At 49.3% G+C, this 15,000-nt stretch overlaps 1 long non-coding RNA gene across 1 annotated transcript; it reads left to right on the top strand.

The window, feature by feature from the left end:
* Window positions 1–2,160: 2,160 nt before the first annotated feature.
* LOC135713839 (uncharacterized) lies at window positions 2,161–12,763 on the top strand. The gene is made up of 3 exons (XR_010518773.1): window positions 2,161–2,250; window positions 12,399–12,565; window positions 12,628–12,763. It is a non-coding gene; the product is annotated as an uncharacterized LOC135713839 (long non-coding RNA).
* The last annotated feature ends 2,237 nt before the right edge of the window (window positions 12,764–15,000 follow it).

A 15,000-nucleotide genomic window follows, 5' to 3' on the forward strand; every position in this document is an offset into this window, starting at 1 on the left:
TCTACACCCGCCCCGGAAGGGGGTGTTTTGTGTTCTGTCCTAATACCTGCTACGGGCGCTATCCTTCCATCATAGCGTGGTAGCCGTATGACATGCATGCAAGTCGAACCTCACACCTCTTACACACCGGAGGAAGGAAGGAAGGAGAGGCAGAGTGGCCGAAAGAGAGTGTGATACGCGAGAGCTCGGTGGTGGCACCTAGCCCATCGCGCACGCAGCACTCTCTTTCTTCCTCCTGCTCCCTTTTTCTTTTTCTCTCAGCGCGACGACGACCGCGACCGGGTAAGTAAGCAAGCTCTTGAGCTCTATTCGTCGTGTACGGCTTTTCCACTCGAAGCTCAGCTCATACTACCCTCCCTATAGGTACTTTTTGGTTCAAAAGTAGCCCCGGCAATCCGGCGAGAGGAAGCAGTTTGGCCGACGAGCCTTACTGACTGACTGACTGTACACTCTACCCCGGGTCTTGCACCATGGCTCACCCTACGGACTGACTGGGTACCTGTCTTCCCCCTGTGGACTTGCTTGATGTAGTGAGTGTACGCACGTACCTTCTTGTGTGCAAAGGAATTGTTACAAGACAAAAAAAAAAGACAAGTCCACCCAAACCAAACCAAGGCAAACTTGATGGGGACTTCTCTCGCCTCGCCTGAGTGTTTGACTATTGACTATTGATTGCATACTTTTAGGCGCCAGGGGACTTAATGCAGAAAAGAGAAGTCCACACACCAAGGCCTATAACCAAGGCCATGATGGGGACTTCTCTTCTCATACACAACACACACACACACGTCTCGACGGACGCGCGCGCTCACCACCATGATGATGATGAGCGCGTGGCCGGATGATAACCACCGCACCGCACTCGCGCGCCGCCGCCACCACCAGCACACAACACACTTCGTGGGCCGTGGGGGGCGCGCAACCTCCAAGCAAGGGTAGTCTTTTTTTTTTTTTTTTTTTTTTTTTTTTTTTTTTTTTATACAGGGGGGAATCTGCTCCCAGACACCTGAGAAGATAACTCAGGGTGTGGGGATGGGAGAAGTAGCTCTCCCGACCCACTAAACCTTACCCTGTGCTCTAGACCCTTGTCCTCCCCGGAACCGCCCGAAGGCATTACGTCATGGGAGGGGGCCGATTGCGCTATGGCGCATCACTACGTGTTGTGTCAGACATGACACTCGCTACTGCACAGTGAGCAGCTGTGCAGGGCCTTCCTCTTGTTGCTCGCTGTTCGTTGTTCGCCTGAGTTCTAGAGCAGACGTGATAGCCAGCCAACTGTCCAGGGCCCGTACAGGACAGATGTGACCGCTTACCAGCTGCGTGTGCTAAGCACTCTAAGAACCCGGCGTCACTCCTGCCTTTGCACAACGAGGGTTTGTGCAGGGCTTCTCAACCTCCTCTTGTTGTTCGCTGTTCGTTGTTCGCCTCGGTTCCAAGCAGACGTGATAGCCAGCCAACTGTCCAACAGGGTAGCTTAGGACAGATGTGACCGCTTACCAGCTGCTTGTGCTAAGCACTAAGAACCCGGCGTCACTCCTGCCTTTGCACAACGAGGGTTTGTGCAGGGCTTCTCTGCGGTAGTTCGTTTAGCCGCAATATCTCTCCCTTGGGTTCGATAATTAACGTTTCCAGGGCACACCACGAGGAGGCGAACTACTCCATGCCCCAAGCAAGGGTAGTCTGAGAGGATCGAAATGTACACCTCTCTGCAACTCGCAACTCCCAGCCTGTAAACCTATCGTTTGTAGGAGGTCTCAGGTATCGAAATCATATATTGATGCTGAGCAGCGCCACCAGCGTTCCAGTATCCCAGATACTTGCTGTACGACGCCGCGCGCAAGGGCTTTGTCTGCGTGCATGCAATAAGATGCCAACGTGAGATCACGCTAGCAAGTCTTGTAGGTTTTTTGCCACATGATCACCGACCACCTATGGGGGACACTATCAGCTCGGTTTGGTTACGACCTTAGAGGCGTTCAGGCATAATCCAACGAACGTAGCGTTATACCAAAGTCCGGTCGAACTAGTATTGAGCCATTGGTTCGTAGCTGTGGTTCCTCTCGTACTGCACAGCAATTCCGTTAAGATAGCGCAACAATATCGCACACCAGGAGGGTAAAACTAACCTGTCTCACGACGGTCTAAACCCAGCTCACGTTCCCAGAAAAAACTCCCAGATTGACGATTGACGCAAATTCCGTTTGAAACCCTTCTGGCCGACCTCATAAGCTGATGCAAACTTCTTGAACTGTAAGTTGTACACTTTTCTATGCTCCTCCAACTTATCTTCTATAGTGGTCCCTCGCTTCGATGGAAAGTTCACCTTCATCCCTCTCCAGACGATGAAGGAATACAACGCCGTGTTGTTCATTTCCTTGACCTAGGGTATCCTAGTGTCCCACACTCGCTGGTTTAATTACATGTAGATGCGTAGGCATGCGTTGATTTGCTTGGACTGGACTTGCTACGTATACAAGATGTTATAAGTTTTTTTTATTATTATTATAGTCACTTCAACGCTCTTGGGTCATTCGTGACTTGTCCGGAGGTGAGATTTGAACTCGTGACTTTGGCGTGAGAGGTATGGATGCTAACCACTACGCCTAGGGGTCGCCCCATAGATGGAGATCAGATTATTTTTCTACTAGATCACCCAAGACTAATTCAATATCTGTAGTATCGAAACATGTCCAAACAGATTCAAAGTGTCTATGTGGCTCATGACAACCTATTTTCGTGTATGCCAAAAGTTCTAGGCTTTCCATATCGATATTTCGATCCTATAGATATTATCCCAGTCTTTGTTGATCTAGTAAAACAAATCATCTGAACTGCAGTACGATTTGGAGAGCCTAAATCATCTGGTATACGTCGGAATAAATAAGCATTATCCATATAGACACTATGATTCTGTTTGGACATATTTTGATACTACAGACTTTATCCCAGTCGTGACAAACTTGGCACCGTTCGCGTGATTCCGGTGGTAAATGATGTAACGGGACGGAATTGATTTGAATTGAGGAGGGTTAGCCATGATGGTTACCTATTATGTTTGGTGAAATATTTATTGATTTGTTTTCCAAATACTGTACGTAGGAATTTTAAGAAATGCACTATTGTACAGACGCCTTTAATTAAATACAACTTAAATAACCAACAACCAGGGATGTGGAGTCAGAATCGGAAGCATTTTTTGAGCATCAGGTGTCCAAGTTGGAGTCGAAGAAATAGTAACACCTGAGCAATGTTGACTGTCGCACCACTCGTTTAAACAGCATCTTGACTACCGAAGGTACGACGTTCTTTACTTATATAGCGCAACGCAACAGCCAAAGGTGCTACGTAAAGAGGGTTTTTGGGATAAGAGAAAAACATATTCAAAACCAACGACCTTGGCAACCTATGCCTAGGTGGTTTCTAGCAACACTGCCATTTCAATCAAGACATGCGTTGCTCGATTGGTTCTGGCTTTGACAGTTGAGTAAAATCAACCAGTCCGCTTCTCTCTTATCCCAGACACTCTCTAAAGCTACGAAAAGCTCCAATCTTGGTGTAGTTATTTGTTTCAAAGGTGTGACCTTCGACCTTCCATTTCTTCACGTAAGAGCTAGGTTATTTACTCGCAGATTAATGCATTGTCATTGTGCACCAGGTTTATCGTTAAACTTACGTGATTGGGTTGACGTTTTGGCAATAAGCTCAAACGAAAGGTCGTCATCTGAAATTTATTGTTGTTACGTTTTTTTTTTTTTTTTTTTTTTTCTTTATTTTTGTGATTTTTAGCCATAGGCTAGTTCATCACATTTGATAATCGAGGGTCAGGCTTAGGGCCTGCCTCGAAAGAAAGCGTTTCAGTCTATCATTACATAACGTACAACTGGCTCTGATTACCCACCAAAAGGGACAGACAACATTTTAAAAAACTTAATGTAAAGTGGGAGTTACATCGGGACTGTGGTGAGGAATGGATGCGCGAACAAGGTAGAGCTCCACCGTAAGAGACAGTGCCCCAGTCCGGCAGAGATACCCCGACGGCAGGAAAATAGGAAGGTGAAAGAACACGGACAGCGCAGCCCACGGCGAGAGGGCTAGATTTGGTTGTATAGGTGAGCGTCCTTCAAGAATGCAATCAGCGCAGTCAACGTCGAGGGGTCGTTGCCAAGTAGCTCCCTGATGCTCTCTGGGAGTCGGTGTTGTTCGCGTAGCCTCTGAAACTCTGGGCAGACACACAGCACGTGTTCAACCGAGGCAGGGATGCTGCAGATTGGACAAACCTTGTGGAAGGGTGTCCCACCAAAATTGTGGGAAATCCTCGCATGGCCGGTCCGGAGTCTTGAAATAATCCGCTGGTCTTTGTACTTGTGGCTGTCTTGCCAAGGTCGTACGGTTTCTTTGATCTTTCTCAGGAGGGTGGTGCGTGACTGAAACCATTCCTCCTGCCAGGCTTCCATGATGATATTCGCAATCCAACGCCTGACGTCTAGGAGTGGTACGTTCCTGGTGAAGCGGGGTCCGGATGGACCAGATCCCGCCAGCCTGTCCGCTGCCTCGTTTCCAGGAACACCGCAGTGCCCGGGAATCCACGTAAAAACGGTTGAGGGTGGGGCAAAACGTGTAATGGCTTGTATCCAGGGGTGGCTCGGGGCTTCGGCTTCCAGCGCCTGGATGACGCTGTGTGAGTCCGTTAGCACAAGGATCGGTTGATCTGCAGGAGTGATGGCTGCGTCAAGAACAGCAGCGGCTTCTGCGGAAAAAACGGAACACTCCTCCGGAAGACTTTGACTTGTTGCGGTGTTTGGTCCTGCCACTCCGAGTCCCACTCCGGCCCGTGATCGCGATCCGTCCGTAAAGCGATGAACGTGCCCCGGATAAACCAACCTAAGAAGTTCTGCAACAGAGCGCCTCAACGCTACAGAGTTATCTCCGGCTTGGAATCCTCTCTTAATCCGCTTATCTATTTTGATAACGTTTGATCGCCAACTTTTCTCTCCATGCCAGTGGACCCTGGCCACCGGGGGGAGGTCTACGTTTGCTGCAGTGCGGAGGGCTCTGTTCCCCTCGTTGAGGAGAAAGACCCTATCGTTCCCGGATGTCTTAGCAGCGAGGGCAGCGGCTTTGGTGGCAGAGGCTGCAGCAGATCGATAGCGGAAAGGGAGGACTCCGGTTTCTGCACAAGCGGCGTCTGCGGGCGTGGAAGGTAGTAGGCCGGATACGATGCGTACGTAGGTATTGTATACCGGAGCGAGGATGCGGTTCAGCTTCTCGGTGGCTAAGCAGGTAATTTCGAGGCCGTAGAAAAGTCGACTGTCGATAACAGCCCGGGCGACACGAAGGCGGATCTCGCGGTTACTGGAGCGGTGCGGACGGGAGATTGTCCTGACGATGTTGATGCGGCTACGGCAGTTTTCTTTCACCGTTCTGAAGTGTTGGTCGAAACTTAGAGTCCGATCCAGAACTACCCCCAGAACGCGGACTGTTTTCTTAAGCGGAATTGGATGGTCCTGGATGGTGATCGGTGGTCCCCGAATCAGATGACCCGAGTGGCAGATATGGCACCGTACACTCTTTGGTGCGGAGAGCTGAAAACCAACAGAAAGCGCCCACCTGCTGACGGCGGAGACAGCTGCTTGGGCTATATTCCTGGTCCGTATAGTCGTTCGTCCCGTTACGACGATGAGTATGTCATCGGCATAGACGATTACGTGCACGTTCTTGGGCAGTCGGCTGAACACCCCGTTCATTGCCACCAGGAATAGCGTTACCGCTATGACGGATCCCTGGGGCACTCCAGTTTCCTCGGGGAAAGGATCCGATCGAGTGTTCCCGACAGTCACCTGGAAGGTACGATCAAGGAGGAAATTCCGTACAAAATGTGTGATGTGGCCTTTCAGGCCCCAGCCGATGAGCTGCCTGATGACGCCGGGCGTCCAAGTCCTGTTGAACGCCTTTGAAATATCAAGGGATACTAACTCCGCATGGTGACCGTTGTCCTGGGCTTCCTTGAGTACATTTCCGAGGGCTGCAAAGTAAGTGGAGGAGCCGTGTCCTTGTCGGAATGCATGCTGCCGTTCGTCAAGGAGACTGTTTGACTCCAGGAACTGCCTAAGTCGACGATTTACCATTCTCTCCATCACTTTTGCCGCGCAGCAAGTGAGCGCAATCGGCCTAAAGGAGGAGGCTTCTCCACTCGTCGCGTTGATCTTTGGAATGGGCACTACCAGGCTTTGTTTCCAGAGGTCCGGGTACGAGTCAGTGAGCCATAGGTCGTTGAAGAGAGCGAGTAGCCTCGTTTTTCCGTCGAGGGAGAGGTTTTTTAACACCGGGTATCCAATCTCGTCCGGCCCGGCAGATTTACCAGTACTGCTGCCGAGGGCGAACTGAAGCTCCCGGAAGGTAAGAGCATCGTTGATCTGGAGGGAAGGGACATCGGATGGAATTCGCAGGTCGCGAATGCTGCTTGTGGAAGGTTTGACGCGCTGGACGAAATCGCTGTCGTATCCACTGATAGCGGACAGGCCGGCAAAATAGTTCCCTAAATTGTCAGCGATGTCCTTCGGTTCTGAGATCGTGTTGCCATGAGCTTGGATAGTAGGTGGAGTGGATCGCCGCTTGCCACTGAGAGCGTTGACGCGATTCCACAAGTCGCTCGACGATTGGGATTCATCGATTGAATCCAGGAAGTCCATCCAGCTGGATCGCTTCGCGTCGCGGATCACCTGTCTGCACGAGAGATGGCGTTCTCGGTAGACCTTCAGCGCTTCCTCCCTACCAGGATCGTCTAAGGCTAGGCGCTTAAGCCGGCGTAGGGCTTTGCGTCGTGCTTTTACCGCACATTTGGTATCCTCGTTCCACCAACGTAGAGCTTTTCGCCCGGGTACGCTACCAGTCCTTGGGATGGATAGTGTTGCAGCGTCGTATAGTACTTCCGTGAAGCTGGAGATATCGTTCGGTTCGCGTTGCTGAAAGAGAGCGTCGGATTTCTCCCTGAAAGCGTCCCAGTCGGCTTCCTCGAAGCGCCACCTGGGTCTCCGAGTCGTTGGGGGGACCGCACCTACGAAAAGCTGTATGCGGATTGGGTAGTGGTCACTACCGTGCAGGTCGGTACAGATATTCCACTGTGCCTTGTCTACTATAGATCGGCTGGCAGTGGCAATGTCGATCGCGGTGGTGTGCCGTCCATTAAAGAAGGTGGGAGCGCCATCGTTCAGCACCACCAAGTCCTCTCTCTCAAAAATGCTCGCCAGGATACAGCCTCTGGGATCTGGGCGAGGGCTGCCCCAGTCCGGATGGTGCCCGTTGATGTCGCCGACGAAGAGCCGCGGTTCCGGAAACTTGGAAATAACTGCACTTAAGTCCCCATCCAGATTGGCTATCCGTCCGCAGGGCAGGTACGCACAGCCGATAGCTAAGTTAGAGGCGTTCTTAGGGCGGACGCCGACGATTGGCAGGTTAGTTTCGAGGTCAAGAACATCGTGTGGAATGCTCCTAAGCACCCCGATGGCCACGGAGTGCCTGAAATTGGTGCAACGCTTGTAAGTCCAATCGTATCTCCCTCCCAGCGAGCGATTGAGTTGGTCGGTTGTGACTTTGTTGACCTCTTGTAGAGCGATTATCCAGGGGGCATCGCTTTGGCAGAGAAGCTCCAATTCCCCTAGGCGGCCATGGAATCCGTTTATATTCCACTGGAGAACAAGGTTCACCGGCTTGGGCAGTGCAGGCGTGGGGTACAGGATGGTGGACTCGGCGTTGTCACGGTTTTGACTGCCACTCGGGTTAACGGGCTGGCCAATATCGTGCTGGAGAAACCCATTAATGTTCCAATCCGAATGAGACGGAGCCCCACCAGAGGCAGGAGGAGGAATTCCTCCCACCAGAGGCAGGGATGTTCCAACGGGCGAAAGGAGGTTCAGGTGGTTCTCGGCTGTGTGGTTGGATAGGTCATCATCGGACGGAGGCCCACAAAAGCCAGGCGGGGGAGTTCCGTTGGGCCGAGGCGATCTTGGCGTTGATGGCGTGGTAGTGGAAGACGCCGATGGACTTGGGCCGATGACCGAATGAGACAGAGCCCCACCGGGGGCAAGCGGAGGCGTTCCGCCCACCCCGGGCAGGGATGTCCCAACGGCTGAGTAAAAGGAGATTGCTTTCGGAATACGTAGGTTGCTGATAGGCTCCGGTATGGTGCTCGGTGATGCTGTTGAATGAGACAGGGCCACACCCAGAACAGGCGGAAGCGTTCCGCCCATCCAAGGCATGGATGTTCCAGCAACGGAAAAAAGTGTACTGCGTGTCGTATTGCTTGGCTTGGTTCCCTCGAGGTCCTTCGGGGAATGGGCGTAGCTTCCCTTGTCCATCCCGATACTTTGCGGTACCTTCATTCCCTCGTCGTCCATAGAAGGATGGGTGTTGCCACCCTTGTGCGTCTCTCTTCCAGTTCCCTCCCGGTGCCGGGGGGATATCGTCGGTTCCGGTGTGGGAAGGGCGTCCGCACCAACGGGGCCCCGGCTACCGGGGGATATCACTGGGCTCTTCACATGAGTCTTCGTCCTGTGGTCGCAGAGGGTGTCCGCCAGTTCCGGTGGGGTCCTAGCGTCCGCACTGACGGTGCCCTGCGTACCCAAGGCACAGAATTCTTCATCTGGATTGTCTGGGCGTCGGGGGGTGTCCAGAGGTTCTGGTACGAGTGTAGCTTCCAGTCCAATGGGGCCCCGGCTACCCGAGGCAAGTCGCAGACACGGTTGATGATGGTGGCTGGAGATTGAACATGGTATAGTACTGGCGTGGTCCGTTAGAATAGTCCGGGTGGATGGCTTAGGTGGCGTGGGCATTGGAGGTAGTAGAGGAAGTAGCTACTACGTCCGTTTCTCCTTTGAATCGATCTTCTTGGCCGGCGATGTAGGAGACTTCGGGAGCGGCTTCCGTATTTTGGGAACTTGGTCAGAGCGAGGGGGTCGACGTGAATGGTCAAGTTCCGAAATGGGGCGCTTTTTGTTTTTGGGTGTGAAGAAGTTGAGCAAAGGAGTGTCCGGTTTCTTGGCAGGGGTCGGGCTATTGTCAGGCGTAATCGTTGAATCACTGGCTCCATCCGAGGAGAAGATGTCACTACTGACGTCCACCAAGGAGGCGTTCGGGTTGTTCGAGGTGCTGGGACTGGAAGGAGCTGAGGCGGTGTTGGTTGAAAGAGCTGTAGGAGAGTTTGTCGGAATTGCAGTACTGGACTTGCCAACTGTAGGACTGCTAGAGGGTGCGGTAGCTACCTGCAACGAGGATTCAACGTTGCGAAGTCTTCGTTGCGTTTCGATTTCGGTGACCATCAGCGCTTTGATGGATTTCTGGAACCTTTCCTGCATGGCCAGCATCAGGTGGTTGTTGTTCTCCATCTGTTGTTGAAACAACAAAGCGAAGTCAGTTGGAACTGGGTTGAGAGGGACAGCAGTCGGATCGGTGGAAAAGGTCGAGTTGCCTTTCATTTGCAATGCGGCTTGCAGTTGCAAGATGGTCCTATCACGCTCCTTGACTTGGTTAGCAAGCTCCTCCAACTTCTCATTCATTTCCGCTAGTTTGCTCTCCATGCTGGCAGAAGCAACACCAGCGAAAGTTCTACTACCGTTGTTTTGGTCGTACATACGACGCGCCTCGGGGTAGGATAAGTCCCGGTCAACCTTGATCTTTTGAATCGCGTTTTCGCGAATGTAGCTTGGGCAGGAACGATCGGAGAGCGAGTGTTCATGTGACTGGCATCGGGCACAGAATTTGCCGTTGGGGCAGGATCTGTCTTCAGGGATCGGGTGATCGCCGGAACATTTCCCACAGGTCTGCTTAGCCGCCTTACACCTCATCCGTGTGTGACCGAAAGCCCAGCAGCTGAAACACTGCATGGGCGATGGGTAGTATGGCCGGGTTCGACATCTAAGGTACCCGAAATCCACGTACTCGGGCGTACAAGTGCCGTGACAGGTAATGATCAGGGTCGCCGTGTTGACCCTGCCACTACCTTCACGTCTCGTTATTCTCCTCACCTCTTTGATTCCCTGGTCCTTCAAGTCCTTGACGAGCTCTTGCTCGGATTTCCGAATCACGTCCCTACAACTGACGACGAAACGCGTGGAGTTAAGAATAGGGTGCGGGATAACTTCCACCTTGGTTCCGTCAGTGAGTACTTTTAGTTCTTGCAGCTTCGTGTACTGCTGCGCACTGCGTACTTTCAGGGCGTAGGAACGCCCCTGGCTCTCCGGAAAAGCGCTCTCGATTCTGCCGTTAATGAATTGCTGAATGGATTTCCGAATTACGAATGGGCAATTTGGCAGCGGTTGCCCGCTAGCTCCTTTAATCCGTAAAATTCGAATGCCACCATGGTTCCCTTCTGGATCCATGTAGTCGGGTAGCGTTGGTCCTCGTTGATTTCTACCACTACCTCCAGGATCGGGCTGATCCCACCATGGCGGTGGGTCACCCAAGTTAATCGCCATTACGGCGACCCCAGCCCAGTTCCCTGAAATGAAACTACCAGAAATGCCGGAGATGGAGACCGAGTACCTTGTAACTTCCGCCGACGATCGGCAGCAACGCCGCACACGATGAAACGCAGGTGCGAAGGTCCGCCCTACGGCCACGTACAATCGGCGAAAAGCACTTCCCGATTCGCTAGAAAGTCTTCCGATTTAATCCGCGCACTACTAAAAAGTCAAAAACTTTTTCACTTTTTTACTTTTCCGATAAATCCCCGTAGAGGAGTGCCGTCGCAGTATACCACCAAAGCCAAAGTAAAAGCACTACTACACGACGGGCGGGAGAGGACTTCTCACCCACAAACACACGCGCTCGTACAACGTCAGGGGCAAGAGCGAGAGCGACTAACTCACACTATGGGCGTGCGATGCCGGGCAAAAGCACACACAGTTTGATACACCGCACACGAGAGAGCCACCGAGAACGTTGTCGCACGTAAGAAGCGAGAGGAGATCACACCACCGAGAAACGTCGTCACCCGTCGGATGGGCAAGAGAAATCACCCAGTAAACGTGCGATACCGGCTTAAACGCACACAAGTCCGATACACCTCACACGCGAAACACCGAAAACTTAGTCAATGAAAACGGATGCCACCGAAATGAACGTTTTACAACCTGACACGCGCGAAGAACCCGTAGGGGCAAGCGAGTCACAGTACAGTGGACGAAAGATGCACCGATAAAAACAAACCCCCCTGACCGACCAGCCGCCGATAGAGGGGGATTTTCTTCTCAACTTTTCACTTAATCTTCTACTTTAATTCGATTTGCCGGGGACCAGGTAGCAATAGAAAACTACAACTGTTACGTTCTAATTTCTTGGATTTATCTTAAACGTCAAACTGATCAATGGCCCAATCTGAAATTAAAATCCGGGAAATATGATACCACTCTTTTAACTAGCTAGCTACTATAAGTGAATGGTAAATTTTGAGGTAGCTAACTAACAAGCTAAAAGGAGCACATATGTGATAAGCCCTCGTTAAATGTACTGAAAAGTCACCTCTATTACTAATTTCGATCGAAACCGATTTTCAGTTTCAATCAAAATCATCATTAGGGGTGATTTTTCAGTACCTTTAAACTCCAACCACATTCCCTGCCAATCACATATGTGCTCCTGCCCTAGCTCCTATCAATCTAGCTGATTTTTTTTTTCTACAAAAATTGGTACTATATCTAAAGCCTATCACTACTACTCTGAAATGCAACGATCGAGCTCACGGTAGTGGTCCTTCGAACTCCATAAACAAAAAGATCTTCGATGATAGCATTCTGCCACATCGATTGGTTTGCTCGAAAGCACGGTCCCTAAACGAATTTTTTATTCACCAAAAAGTCCCTATTCGGTGTTAATGGTGTTGCTATGGTAGCGACTATGGAAGGGGATGCGCAGTGGGTGAAAGTCGTGAAAATCGAAATTTTGATCAACGTAGACGTGCATGTTTTTTTCTTCATTGAAACGTCAATTTTTTAAACGATGCATCATCAACTGAAAAAAATTGTAACGGACAGTGGTGCAGGATTGTTGGGGTCTTAAATGTGTGACAAAGTTAGGTGGTACTTGTGAAGTGTGCTTGCTGGTGAGTACCGATTGGAATCTACACAATAATTAACGGTGAAGCTGGAATTCCTAGTGGCTATAATGTGAAGATGGATTCGTATTCATTCCAAGATCAAGATGGAAGGATGCATAGGTAGCACAGTACTCACGGTCCGCTAGTGTTCGTGAGTTATTTGCCGTCAACGCTGACGGTGCCATCTCTCCTACTTAGAGGCACTAGTCTTTTCCTTGTCGTTGGCTTTTGTTTGTGCACCTTTTCAATCCGGACTGAAATTCTGTTACCGGTAACAATAATTATATATCTTTCTCTTTCTCTTTTTCAGCATTCCATCTTCATCAACGACGACCCTACCGGACTGATGAGATGACGATGATGATAAGATGCTGTAAAATTTATCCTCTCTGACGAAGGAATCACAGCCTTTGGACAACATTGATGACCTATGGACTACATCTTCACACGTGCCATAATGCTACACGTGTTAGTACGGTAAGTTGTTTCTGATTTAGGCGCAATTTAAGACAGAAACTAAAACTTTTCTTTTTTTTAAGGAATCACCCAAAAGAACGACGTGGAGTCTTTTTTCCCGGACGGATAACGCTGGCTGAAAAAACTCCCAGATTGACGATTGACGCAAATTCCGTTTGAAAACCTTCTGGCCGACCTCATAAGCTGATGCAAACTTCTTGAACTGTAAGTTGTACACTTTTCTATGCTCCTCCAACTTATCTTCTATAGTGGTCCCTCGCTTCGATGGAAAGTTCACCTTCATCCCTCTCCAGACGATGAAGGAATACAACGCCGTGTTGTTCATTTCCTTGACCTAGGGTATCCTAGTGTCCCACACTCGCTGGTTTAATTACATGTAGATGCGTAGGCATGCATTGATTTGCTTGGACTGGACTTGCTACGTATACAAGATGTTAGAAGTTTTTTTTTATTATTATAGTCACTTTAACGCTCTTGGGTCATTCGTGACTTGTCCGGAGGTGAGATTTGAACTCGTGACTTTGGCGTGAGAGGTATGGATGCTAACCACTACGCCGGGGTCGCCCCATAGATGGAGATCAGATTATTTTTCTACTAGATCACCCAAGACTAATTCAATATCTGTAGTATCGAAACATGTCCAAACAGATTCAAAGTGTCTATGTGGCTCATGACAACCTATTTTCGTGTATGCCAAATGTTCTAGGCTTTCCATATCGATATTTCGATACTATAGATATTATCCCAGTCTTTGTTGATCTAGTAAAACAAATCATCTGAACTGCAGTACGATTTGGAGAGCCTAAATCATCTGGTATACGTGGGAATAAATAAGCATTATCCATATAGACACTATGATTCTGTTTGGACATATTTTGATACTACAGACTTTATCCCAGTCGTGACAAACTTGGCACCGTTCGCGTGATTCCGGTGGTAAATGATGTAACGGGACGGAATTGATTTGAATTGAGGAGGGTTAGCCATGATGGTTACCTATTATGTTTGGTGAAATATTTATTGATTTGTTTTCCAAATACTGTACGTAGGAATTTTAAGAAATGCACTATTGTACAGACGCCTTTAATTAAATACAACTTAAATAACCAACAACCAGGGATGTGGAGTCAGAATCGGAAGCATTTTTTGAGCATCAGGTGTCCAAGTTGGAGTCGAAGAAATAGTAACACCTGAGCAATGTTGACTGTCGCACCACTCGTTTAAACAGCATCTTGACTACCGAAGGTACGACGTTCTTTACTTATATAGCGCAACGCAACAGCCAAAGGTGCTACGTAAAGAGGGTTTTTGGGATAAGAGAAAAACATATTCAAAACCAACGACCTTGGCAACCTATGCCTAGGTGGTTTCTAGCAACACTGCCATTTCAATCAAGACATGCGTTGCTCGATTGGTTCTGGCTTTGACAGTTGAGTAAAATCAACCAGTCCGCTTCTCTCTTATCCTAGACACTCTCTAAAGCTACGAAAAGCTCCAATCTTGGTGTAGTTATTTGTTTCGACCTTCCATTTCTTCACGTAAGAGCTAGGTTATTTACTCGCAGATTAATGCATTGTCATTGTGCACCAGGTTTATCGTTAAACTTACGTGATTGGGTTGACGTTTTTGCAATAAGCTCAAACGAAAGGTCGTCATCTGAAATTTATTGTTGTTACGTTCTAATTTCTTGGATTTATCTTAAACGTCAAACTGATCAATGGCCCAATCTGAAATTAAAATCCGGGAAATATGATACCACTATTTTAACTAGCTAGCTACTATAAGTGAATGGTAAATTTTGAGGTAGCTAACTAACAAGCTAAAAGGAGCACATATGTGATAAGCCCTCGTTAAATGTACTGAAAAGTCACCTCTATTACTAATTTCGATCGAAACCGATTTTCAGTTTCAATCAAAATCATCATTAGGGGTGATTTTTCAGTACCTTTAAACTCCAACCACATTCCCTGCCAATCACATATGTGCTCCTGCCCTAGCTCCTATCAATCTAGCTGATTTTTTTTTCTACAAAAATTGGTACTATATCTAAAGCCTATCACTACTACACTGAAATGCAACGATCGAGCTCACGGTAGTGGTCCTACGAACTCCATAAACAAAAAGATCTTCGATGATAGCATTCTGCCACATCGAAAGCATGGTCCCAAAACGAATTTTTTATTCACCAAAAAGTCCCTATTCGGTGTTAATGGTGTTGCTATGGTAGCGACTATGGAAGGGGATGCGCAGTGGGTGAAAGTTACGAGCACGTTACCCTGTGTGTGTTTTCGGAGGACTCTGTGACTCTCGGTTGCCTGCTGCTGCTCGTATGGTGTCGCTCGCTCGACCCGTGTGTACGAACGGTGCTGCAGAGTGCTGAGCGCAGTGCCAGTCCGCGATGATTTGCCAACCCGACCCATGCATGCATGCATGGG

Source organism: Ochlerotatus camptorhynchus, unplaced genomic scaffold (genome assembly GCF_037179485.1).
Source record: "Ochlerotatus camptorhynchus isolate MF236.1 unplaced genomic scaffold, CSIRO-AGI_Acam_v1.1 ptg000588l, whole genome shotgun sequence".
NCBI classification, from domain to species: domain Eukaryota; kingdom Metazoa; phylum Arthropoda; class Insecta; order Diptera; family Culicidae; genus Ochlerotatus; species Ochlerotatus camptorhynchus.